Genomic DNA, 10882 nt, shown 5'->3' with positions numbered 1-10882 from the left:
AAAAACAGGAAAGAAGAAAAATTAGATTTCCCACTGGCTGGCAGTGTGGCCATCGCCCCAGCTCTACTTGGCAGTGACAGTGTTTTCCATTAAAGGCTCTGTAGGGGCCCAAGGCCCTGTGGGACTGTGGCTGGTCCCTTGACCGCTCTGCTGGGGGCTGTCCCCCACCAGGCTTTCCTCCTCCTCCTGGGCCAGCGGACCCTGTAAGGACATGACAGGGACTCATACCCTGACCCTCTGGCCCCTGCAGGGACCAGAGGACCTCTGACTCTGCTTGCAGGCACTAACTTCTGAGAGTTAGGATGTTCAGAACAGGAGCAGAGTGGGGGAGATGGAAAAGGCTGCAGAGTCCAGAGGAGACCAGCCAGACTTCATTTGGGGGCATTTTCAACAAAGCAGAGAACTCAGTACTGAGAAGGTAAGCGTCTGGGAGACCGGGCACAGCCACAGATAGGTGGGGGTCTGGAGGCGGGGACAAGGGCTGCTCTAGGAGAGTCTGTATTCCCAGGGACCCACTTCTTGAAGCCTCTCTGTTTCCCGTCAGCCTCAGGCTCCCAGGAGATGCACACCTCAGCAACCCCCAGAGTCAGGGTGGATGTTGAGCATGGGCAGCCCTGCCTCATCCACACTGGGGGGTCCTCAGAATTCTGGGCAAAGTGGGGCCAGGGATGTCACCATAGCAGCGGAGGACTGGACTGGCGTTAGGGCCTGCATGCTCGCCTTTGCTGCCGCAGCAACCAAGGAGTCTGACAGGCTGCTCCTGTGAAGCTCCGCCTTGTAGGGAGGGGCAGGGCTGCAGTGGGTTTCTAGAATCCTCAAGCTTCCTGGTACCTGGCTGACACCCGATGCAAAACTGCTGGCAGAGTGGAGGCTGGGGAGCAAGATAACTGGCCAGTGGGGTTAAACACACCAAGGTGGGAGGTCAGGGCAGGAGCCTGCTCTGCCTTCTGTACCTGCACACCCACAGGGTGACACGACACATTTGTCACCAGCAGTAGGTGGCAAACATACCTTGACTTGTTCTACCATAAATAGGGTGTTTTCTAAAAGGAGTCCAAGGCATTGGTCTTCCCACAGGCACCCTCAGACAGCAGTGCACCAGCTTCTGTTCTGTCACCCAGGGTGTCCCTTAGAGACACTCTGATTGACAAGGCAGGACCCTACTCACGTGAGATGTACAGATTTTTGGGGTCTGGTCCCAGCCAAAGTGACTGGCACATCTATGCTTCTGAGCTTACAGGAACTGGTCCACACAGTAAATAGAAGTGAAGACTCTGAACACAACATGCTTCCCCCACCTCCACACAGGGTCCTACCTGCCATAAAGGAAGAGGCAAAAAGTTCTGAAGCGGGAACACAGGTGAGGGCAGAACAAGATTAAAGATATTTAGCATCATTTTTCTGGACATGAACACTAACCCCTGACTCCGGATCCCATACTCTAGTTGGACTTGAATATACCACGTACCCCAAGCCAGCCAGGGCCCTGAGGAAGAAGCCCCAGAAACATGAACACAGAGCTGGTTTTCCCTGGGCGGAGGTGGGGGAAGCATGTTGTGTTCAGATGGTGACTGCAGCCATGAAATTGAAAGATGCTTACTCCTTGGAAGGGAAGTTATGACCAACCTAGATAGCATATTCAAAAGCAAAGACATTATTTTGCCAACAAAGGTTCGTCTAGTCAAGGCTATGGTTTTTCCTGTGGTCATGTATGGATGTGAGAGTTGGACTGTGAAGAAGGCTGAGTGCCAAAGAATTGATGCTTTTGAAGTGTGGTGTTGGAGAAGACTCTTGAGAGTCCCTTGGACTGCAAGGAGATCCAACCAGTCCATTCTGAAGGAGATCAGCCCTGGGATTTCTTTGGAAGGAATGATGCTAAAGCTGAAACTCCAGTACTTTGGCCACCTGATGCGAAGAGTTGACTCATTGGAAAAGACTCTGATGCTGGGAGGGATTGGGGGCGGGAGGAGAAGGGGACGACAGAGGATGAGATGGCTGGATGGCATCACTAACTCAATGGACGTGAGTCTGAGTGAACTCTAGGAGTTTGTGATGGACAGGGAGGCCTGGCGTGCTGCAATTCATGGGGTCGCAAAGAGTCAGACATGACTGAGCAACTGATCTGATCTGATATATATAAATATATATCAAGTTTCAGTCATAGCTCTAAGGCAAAGTTACATTTCTCACGTGGACAAAAATGAGATACCTAAAGTCGGACGTTAAGGAGGTGGGTTCACACGTCCCTCACAGCACTTTGGCCTGGATGACGATTTCTGGGTTCTCTATGTCCTTGCTCTGGATCATCCTCAGCTCCAACTGGGCCAGGCTGTGCTTCAGTCCTTCCCCAGAGTGGCTTTTGCACATTTTTTGATGGTCAGCTGCAGAACATGGGGCACGGCCGATGGAGTCTTCTTGCAGGCCACCTTGAGATTGTTGGGGACCACAGGTTCGAGCTGGTGATGATCACCCTGTCAGTGCCCACTGAGTGCAGCATATCCATCACCACTAAGGCTTTTACCTGGCTTTATCCCACCCAGCAACTCAGCCTCAGACTAGTTGGGAGTGATGATGTCTGCAACTTGCACGACTTCTCTAATAAGCAGGGAGATCCCCAGGGTGACACATGGACCTTCTCCGTTCCACGTGTGTCCCATCTCGGGGTCTCTTGTGCACACAAGCCTGGAGTTCTGCTGCTTCAGCTCTGCATGATGCCCACCACCATGGCCAGGAAGAACAAGCCTTTCGTGTAACTGGGAGCATGTAGTCATACTGGTTCACCTTGTTCAGCTTTAGCCCGTCTTATAGCTCCTGGAGCTCTTCTGAGTTTAGCTCTTGGCCCTTCCCGTGTGAGTAGCCTGTGTGGTTTGACTACTAAACCGTTTAGGGCATCTACCTCAAACTGCAAAACCTGCAGCAGGAACGTGGGCACAGAGCTGTGAACCTTGTTGCACCTGGCATACCTCCACGCAGTGGGGGTGGGGCGGGGCGGAGGGGAAGTGGGATTCAAGGCAGAGGCCGGGCGGGGTCAACGTCTCAGCCACAAGCAGGGTCTGGGCTCTGGACAAACTCTGAGTGGGCGTGCCAGACAATCTTCCTCTCTAGAGGTATTTTATTTATTAAAAAAAATACATGTATTTATTTAGTTTCCACTGTGTTGTTGGGTCTTAGTTATGGCAGCCGAGCTCTCCCTTTTAGCCCCGTGGACTCTTCCTTGCAGCTGGCTGGCTTGACTCTCGTTGTGGCCCACAGCGCAGTGGGCTCCATAGTTTGCAGCTGGCGGCTCTCTAGTTGAGGCACGGCAGGCTTAGTTTCCACAAGGCATGTGGAATGTTAGCTCACGACCAGAGATGGAGCCCCTGTACCCAGCATTGGACGGCAGACTGTTAACCACTGGACCACTAGGGAAGTCCCTAAAGGCATTTTTTAGAAATTTTCATGGCCCTAAATCTAAAATCTTTTAAAATAGGTTCTTCTACCAGACACTTAAAACATTTCATTTTTGACATTTAAGTCCTTAAATTTTTGCATTCTATGTTTATACATGGAATGAAGTTGATTCAAATTTTATCTTTTTTCCATATGGATAGTCATTTTTCCCTAAACATTTTCCTTTCCCAACTAATCTGAAGTTTAACCTCTGTCATGTATCAACATGTGTGGCTATGCTTCTTAGTTTTCTATTTCAGTTGTTATTAATATTTTGTTTATCCTTGTACAAATTTACACTTCTCACTTATTGTAGCTCTATAATAATTACTGATAACTTTCTGGGCAGTGCCTTTCACTCTGTTCTCTGGCTCTTACTGGCCTTTCAGTCCTCCACATAAAGTTTTAGGATCAGATTATGTTTCATGAATAACCTTGGTGTACATTGGAATTGTACTGGATATAATTTTTATCAGGAGATATATTATTTCCAAATATCAGTCTTTCGACCACAGACATGATATATTACTCCATATATTTAGTTGTTAACAAACACCTGTTTATAAAGCTTTAAAAATTTCCGTTAGCAGTCTTAAACATTCAAAAAGATTATTGATATAGTATTGTAAATTATGGTATCTCATTGTATTTTCAAAATGTTTATTACTGTTAATATATTTCCTATTTTACATTTGATGTCTCATTCTTTTTCTTATTACACTTGCTTAAGACTTCAAATCAATGTTTCATAAAAGTATTGGTACTTTGTGTACTTGTCTTAGTCCTGATTATAAAGAAAACTATTCTAATATTTCAGGATGGTATTTATCTTAGATCTGTTCTCTTTATAAGATTCAGGATGTTCTGCTATAAATTCTTGCTTACTAATAATATTCATTATGATGTGTATTGGATTTTATTAAACACTTTTTTCAATCTAAATAGATGATCACGTTTCCCCCCTATAATCTGTTAATGTGTTGAATTAAATGTATGATTTTGAAAATATTGACCTAATCTCCCATAACTGGTATATCTTTTTGGCCAACAGATATTATTTGAAAAATACATTTGGATTCCATTTGCTAATATTCTATTTAGGATATCGCTGCTGCTGCTAAATTGCTTCAGTCGTTTCCGACTCTGTGCGACCCCATGGACTGCAGCCTACCAGGCTTCTCCGTCCATGGGATTCTCCAGGCAAGAACACTGGAGTGGGTTGCCATTTCCTTCTCCAATGCATTAAAGTGGAAGGTGAAAGTGAAGTCGCTCAGTCGTGTCTGACTCTTAGCAACCCCATGGACTACAGCCTACCAGGCTCCTCCATCCATGGGATTTTCCGGGCAACAGTACTGGAGTGGGGTGCCATTGCCTTCTCTCATTTACGATATTGCATCTACATTAATGAGTGAAACAGTTCTGGAATTTTCTTTTCTGATAATATATTTTTCTGGGTTTAATATCCGGCATATCCATGAATAGTAGAATGATTTTGGAGGATTTTCTCTTTTTGATTGTCTGTGATATTTGGTGTGATCTGTTTTTCTGAAAAATTGAAAGAACTCTATCTCCTGGTTTCTATTTTTATTATTAAGAAGTAAACTATCTAGTGTTTATTCCTTTGAAAAGAACCTTTTTCCTCTAATTGTAATATTTTTATCTTTTTACTTGCTGTCCGAAGTTTCATTAAAATATTTCTTTGTATGGATTTCTTTAATTTATTCTGTAAACCCTACACTTTGAATCTTTTTGAATCTTTTGTTTGGCATCTTACATTAGTTATAGAATACTCTCAGCCACACTCCGTTAGAACTACTTACGTTTTAGGGGGAAATTATCCATGAGAATTCTGAGCCCTAAAATGAAGCTTTTCCCCTCTAGAGAAGATTTTCATTTGTTTCTTTCAAATCCCTAGTAGCACTAGAAATCTCCATCATCTTTACTGTAAATTTATGACACATTTTAATATATTAGCTGTGCAGTATGAATTTTTGGCCTCAAAGTCACCTTGGGAGCAGTCTGAGTTACTACTTCACAAAGTCAATTCTATGTTATAGATTGGCTCTGGAAATTTAATTTTGCTGATTTATTTAAACAATGTTATTGGTTGTGTTTAGGATTAACAACCATGCTTTGAGTTTGCACTTCAGTTAGTCTAAACACTTGAGAAATAGGACGTTTGTTCTTTCCTTCAGATCCCAGTTTGTTACAGCTCTATAATACCTGTGTTACTGAAATGATCTGATTGCTATATATGTGTGAATTCAGTTTAAGATTAAGGTTGGATGGGTTTATTAGCTATTCAATTATAGAATTCATCATTGAATGTTTACAGAAAGTTGATTTGGCTAGAGTCCAAAATGTGGAGATGTTTTTATGGCATTGCTTATTTGTAAATGTTTTGCTTAATCAGGCTAAACTTTTAAGCAGTTAAATATGAATAGATACTGTGAATAATAATCTAAGCACCAGAGTAGCTTAAAATACCTTTATCTGAAGGAAAATTCCATTCTGGTGCCTTTGTTAGCAATCAACATGTATTTAATGTAAGATTTTTCATCATCGTAATTAACTACTGAGCTTCTGAAAGCTGAAACACACATTTTTTTAAAAGCAGTTTGCCTAGCTTACAAAGATATAATATTCAGTCTTATATATCACTTAATAGATTTTTCTATCATTGCACATCTTTAAGTTTAATGATTGCTATCTTTATTTATTTAGAACCAAATATAAAGCAGCAGATGTACTGAAATAATATATTTGATGCATATATTCATTACAACAGTGTGCATGTAATATATATTACTATATACATACTTGTGCCTACTTAGCACAGACTTCCAGCACTACATATAAATGCGGCAACTATGATTATGACTCCCAAGCTCATGTGCTTTTAGATGTATAATGATAAAGTACATTACACCTCAGAGTATAAAGTTAGCAGTCCTTAGGTTGTATGAAACGGAAACTTTCTCAGCTTGAGCAAAAAGCTAATTTGTTAGGACAGCTGTGTATTTGGGCCTCGGGGATAGAGATTAGAATGGGAACACACTAAAGAATACATTAAGTTAATCCCTTGGTGCCTCTTATGTCTATCTTTCTCTGAACATCATGCTTTATTTTTCTCCTTCATTGAAAGACAGTTTTTGTCTTGCCCATCTTCTCGGTAGAAAATGACACCAGCATTTGCTCTGGAATTTATGTAAAGTCGTGAGGTAATTGAGAAAGACTAAATTGGCTCTCTCTGGGTCTCAGTTCTCAATATTTGACAAGGATCTGATTGGCTGAGTTATGAGCTCACTCCTGGGGTGTGAATCAAACAGAATCTTGATGGTTTCCACTGTACCAGGGTTGATAGAGAGAAAAGGGAATATTTGGAGGAAAGAGTTGCTGGACAACAATTTAGTAGTATCTCTTATATTTAATCGGAGGCTGCATTCCCTAATTCCTTACCACTCAAAACGTGGTAGGTGGAATAATAGCGCTGGTATTACCAGGGAGCTTGTCAGAAATTTAGAATCTCTGCTGCACGGTGTCTCTTATGAAATTTGGATTTGCATTTAACAAGATACTCAGGTCATTTGAATGCAGATTAAAAATTAAAACATGGTTCTAATCTGGTAAAAAGTCAGGACCAGGTGTATAAAAATTGATTTTATTCAAGTATCTTTTACTCTTTTAGCTTCCTAAGTTAACCTTTTAACATTCTGGCAGAATCCCCATCAACTGCTATACATATATTTAATATATATGTATATATATTTAATTATAAAAGTAATCTTGACAGTGTGTCAATCACTGCAAATTCATTTTCATTAATGGAAAAATCAGTTTAAGATTTAGATCCTAATAATTCAGGTCAATAGTTCCAATTTTATATATGGAGGATGGCATAATGTGTCTATTGACAATGTATTTCTAGTATTTTAAAATTTTACAAATATGACTCATTTATATTAATTTCCAGAGAAGGGAATGGAAATCCACTTCAGTATTCTTGCCTGGAAAATCCCACGGACAGAGTAGCCTGGAGGGCTACAATCCATGGGGTCGCAAGAGTCAGACATGACTTAGCAACTAAACAACCACCACAACCATATTAATTTTCAAAAAAGAAAAATAACTGATTGGACAACTCAGATGGAAACAACTAATTCAGGTAACCTTGATGAAGATGTTTAAGATCATGAAAATCATCAGCTCTTAGGTTATCATATACTTTAATTTTTCTGTAAGCACATCTTATGGAATAAAATATTGGCTGAGTGTCATTAATGTTTATTACACACTAAAACCTTCCTAAATAATATATATAGATTTTTCTGGTTTATATTTTGTGGTGTTCAGATTGTGACCTGCCATTAACTGAACATTTACAAATATAATTATTTTTATCTAGACTTTCTTTTCTTTCTTTATTATAGTGCTATACATTTTAACTTGGGCTTGGGATATGGAGCTGGACTGACTTGGATTTGGGTTTAACTTCTTGCTAGTTTCATGGTCTTGGGCTACTAACATCAGCTACCTAAGCCTTGGATCCTTGTTTGTAGAGTAGAAATAATCATTATAATTTTTTTTCCATAGAATTGTGAGACTTGAAAGAGACAATGATTATGTCCTTGCAGAGAGTTAGCATGCTGTTTGGTCAGGCCACTCAAGATGGCTGTGTTCTTGTTCTCTGTATATCCCTCGCTCGAGTAGTCCATACTACATGTATACCCTACTGACATGAACATGTTTGCCCTCAACCCCAGCTAGTGATTGTTCTGATCCTTAGGGCAGATGCAGCTCACCTGATAGTTCATTAAAGTGAAAGTCCTTGTGATGAGCCAAATTATAGCCTCCTTCTGCTCAGAGTAGCAAAGATGGCTGCCTATCCTGTCTATTTGCTGTCCATACTAAGATATCACTCCAGAATATTTTGCTGAGGACAGGTAAAATTCCCTGTCTAGTATGCCATCCAGGGTTTCCCTGGTGTCTCAGTAGTAAGGAATCCACCTGCCAATGCAGGAGATGCAGGAAACATGGGTTTGATCCCTGCTTCAGGAAGATCCCGTGGAGAAAGAAATGGCAACCCGTTTCAGTATTCTTGACTGGGAAACCCAAGGACAGAAGAGCCTGGTGGGCTATAGTCCATGGGGTTGCAAAGAGTCAAGACAAGACTGAGCACACACACATGCTGTCAACATCTCTATCACTGTCTTCCAGCTCTTTCATCGGCCTTGGGGCTGGGCAACAATAGCTCAACACGTCAGTAAAAATTTGTTGTGGTTATTATTTGGCTAATGGGTCTTCATTGCTGTGAGCAGGATTTCTCTAGTTGGAGTGAGTGGGGGCTACTCTCTAGTTGAGGAGCACAGGTGTCTCATAGTAGTGGCTTCTCTTACTGTGGAGGGTAGGCTCTATAGCACATGGACTTAGTTGCCCCTCAGCATGTAGAATCTTCCCAGACCAAAGATCAACCCTGTGTCCCCTGCCTTGCAGGGTGAATTCTTAACCACTGGGCCACTAGGAAAGTCCACAATTAGTTCCTATTATAATTATTTACCTTTATATGCTCACCTTAACTTTATTTCATTTGGTTCTTGACAGCAAGTTTTTTCATGTTCCTTTTGGAAACATTTTTACCTTATCTAATCACCAACAAAAGAAAGCTTTCTTCTTTGTTCACACTGTTTTTTACTCAGTGGCTAGTTTGGGTTAGAAATTTATTGCCAATACATCTTCTTGAATGGGACTTTGAAAATCGTATGTGTTGCCTGTATTTGGTTATAAACTCCATTGCAGTTTTCAACTTGATTCTTACTTCGGTTGATTTCATGTAATCATATACCATTGTATATACTGTATCAGAAACAGGTAAGCAGAGAAAAGTCAACATGGAAGGCATTGTTTGATGTATATATATATATATTTTAAACACAAATAAATCTCTAGCTTCCTTACTTCCTGATTGATTATTAGATTTGCCACAGATAATTCATGAAACATTTTAGAAGTTGGAACCTCCAGGTTAGAAGTTTTGTAGTAAATTTATACTTTTCTATAATCATAAAGGCAATCATTGATCTCAGAAATGTTTATCTTTGCAAATATCCTTTTACTATTTAGGTGAAATATTTTTCTGATTCAATATTGTTATTTCTCATGTATTTCCTAGGATGAAAAATTCAGGTAGAATGTATCTCACATTCAAACACACTGAATTTTCATTTTTCGCAGTTTATTCTTTTTTTCAAGTTTGGAACCAGTGGAGAGAGAGACTTAAAGTCAGACAAAAAGCAAAATGTCACACTCATTTGTCTCATGAGTAACTGGAAAAGGTAAATTTAGATGTAAAGCTAAATAAGCTTACTAATAATCCATCTCTATATTAGACTAACTTACACCATTAATGGGAAAACTGTATAATCCCAGAGTGGACATATCAGACTTTTCCCCTCTTGTGAATAAGACAATAAATAGACAGAATACATGCTTTCAGCAAACACAATAGAAGCACAGAAATTGCCAAGAGACTTGTACTTCTTTCTTGCAGCACCATATCCTCATGAACATCATTTCCCCTTCTATGATCAAGGTAATTTGAGTTTTACTTTTTTTCAAGGTAATACAGAGAAATAGCACAAAACTTTAATATTACCTTGGAATTGAAGACATCTTTAGTGCTGGTAAATAATTGCATTCTAACATTCTGGTGAGTTTTTAAAATCTAAGCATAGATTATCCACCTTAAATATATTATCATTTTAAACTTCAGTCAGTTCAGTTCAGTCACTCAGTCGTGTCCGACTCTTTGCAACCTCATGAATCGCAGCACGCCAGGCCTCCCTGTCCATCACCAACTCCCAGGGTTCAATCAAAATCACGTCCATCGAGTCAGTGATGCCATCCAGCCATCTCATTCTCTGTCGTCCCCTTCTCCTCCTGCTCCCAATCCTTCCCAGCATCAGAGTCTTTTCCAATGAGTCACTCTTCGCATGAGGTGGCCAAAGTACTGCAGTTTCAGCTTTAGCATCATTCCTTCCAAAGAACACCCAGAGCTGATCTCTTTTGGAGTGGATGGGTTGGATCTCCTTGCAGTCCAAGGGACTCTCAGGAGTCTTCTCCAGCACCGCAGTTCAAAAGCATCAATTCTTCAGCACTCAACTTTCTTCACAGTCCAACTCTCGCATCCATACATGACCACTGGAAAAACCATAGCCTTGACTAGACGGACCTTTGTTGGCAAAGTAATGTCTCTGCTTTTGAATATGCTATCTAGGTTGGTCATAACTTTCCTTCCAAGGAGTAAGCGTCTTTTAATTTCATGGCTGCAGTCACCATCCGCAGTGATTTTGGAGCCCCCCAAAATAAAGTCTGACACTGTTTCCACTGTTTCCCCATCTATTTCCCATGAAATGATGGGACTGGATGCCATGATCTTCGTTTTCTGAATGTTGGC

The 10882-nt window shown here is 40.9% G+C and overlaps 1 pseudogene; it reads right to left on the bottom strand.

Annotated features, from left to right (window-relative positions):
- Window positions 1-2377: 2377 nt before the first annotated feature.
- LOC104989852 lies at window positions 2378-8655 on the bottom strand (annotated as a pseudogene).
- Window positions 8656-10882: the final 2227 nt, after the last annotated feature.

This window comes from Bison bison, unplaced genomic scaffold, assembly GCF_000754665.1.
Source record: "Bison bison bison isolate TAMUID 2011002044 unplaced genomic scaffold, Bison_UMD1.0 scf7180017864165, whole genome shotgun sequence".
Lineage (NCBI taxonomy): Eukaryota > Metazoa > Chordata > Mammalia > Artiodactyla > Bovidae > Bison > Bison bison.
This window is presented reverse-complemented; position numbering and strand designations above follow the sequence as displayed.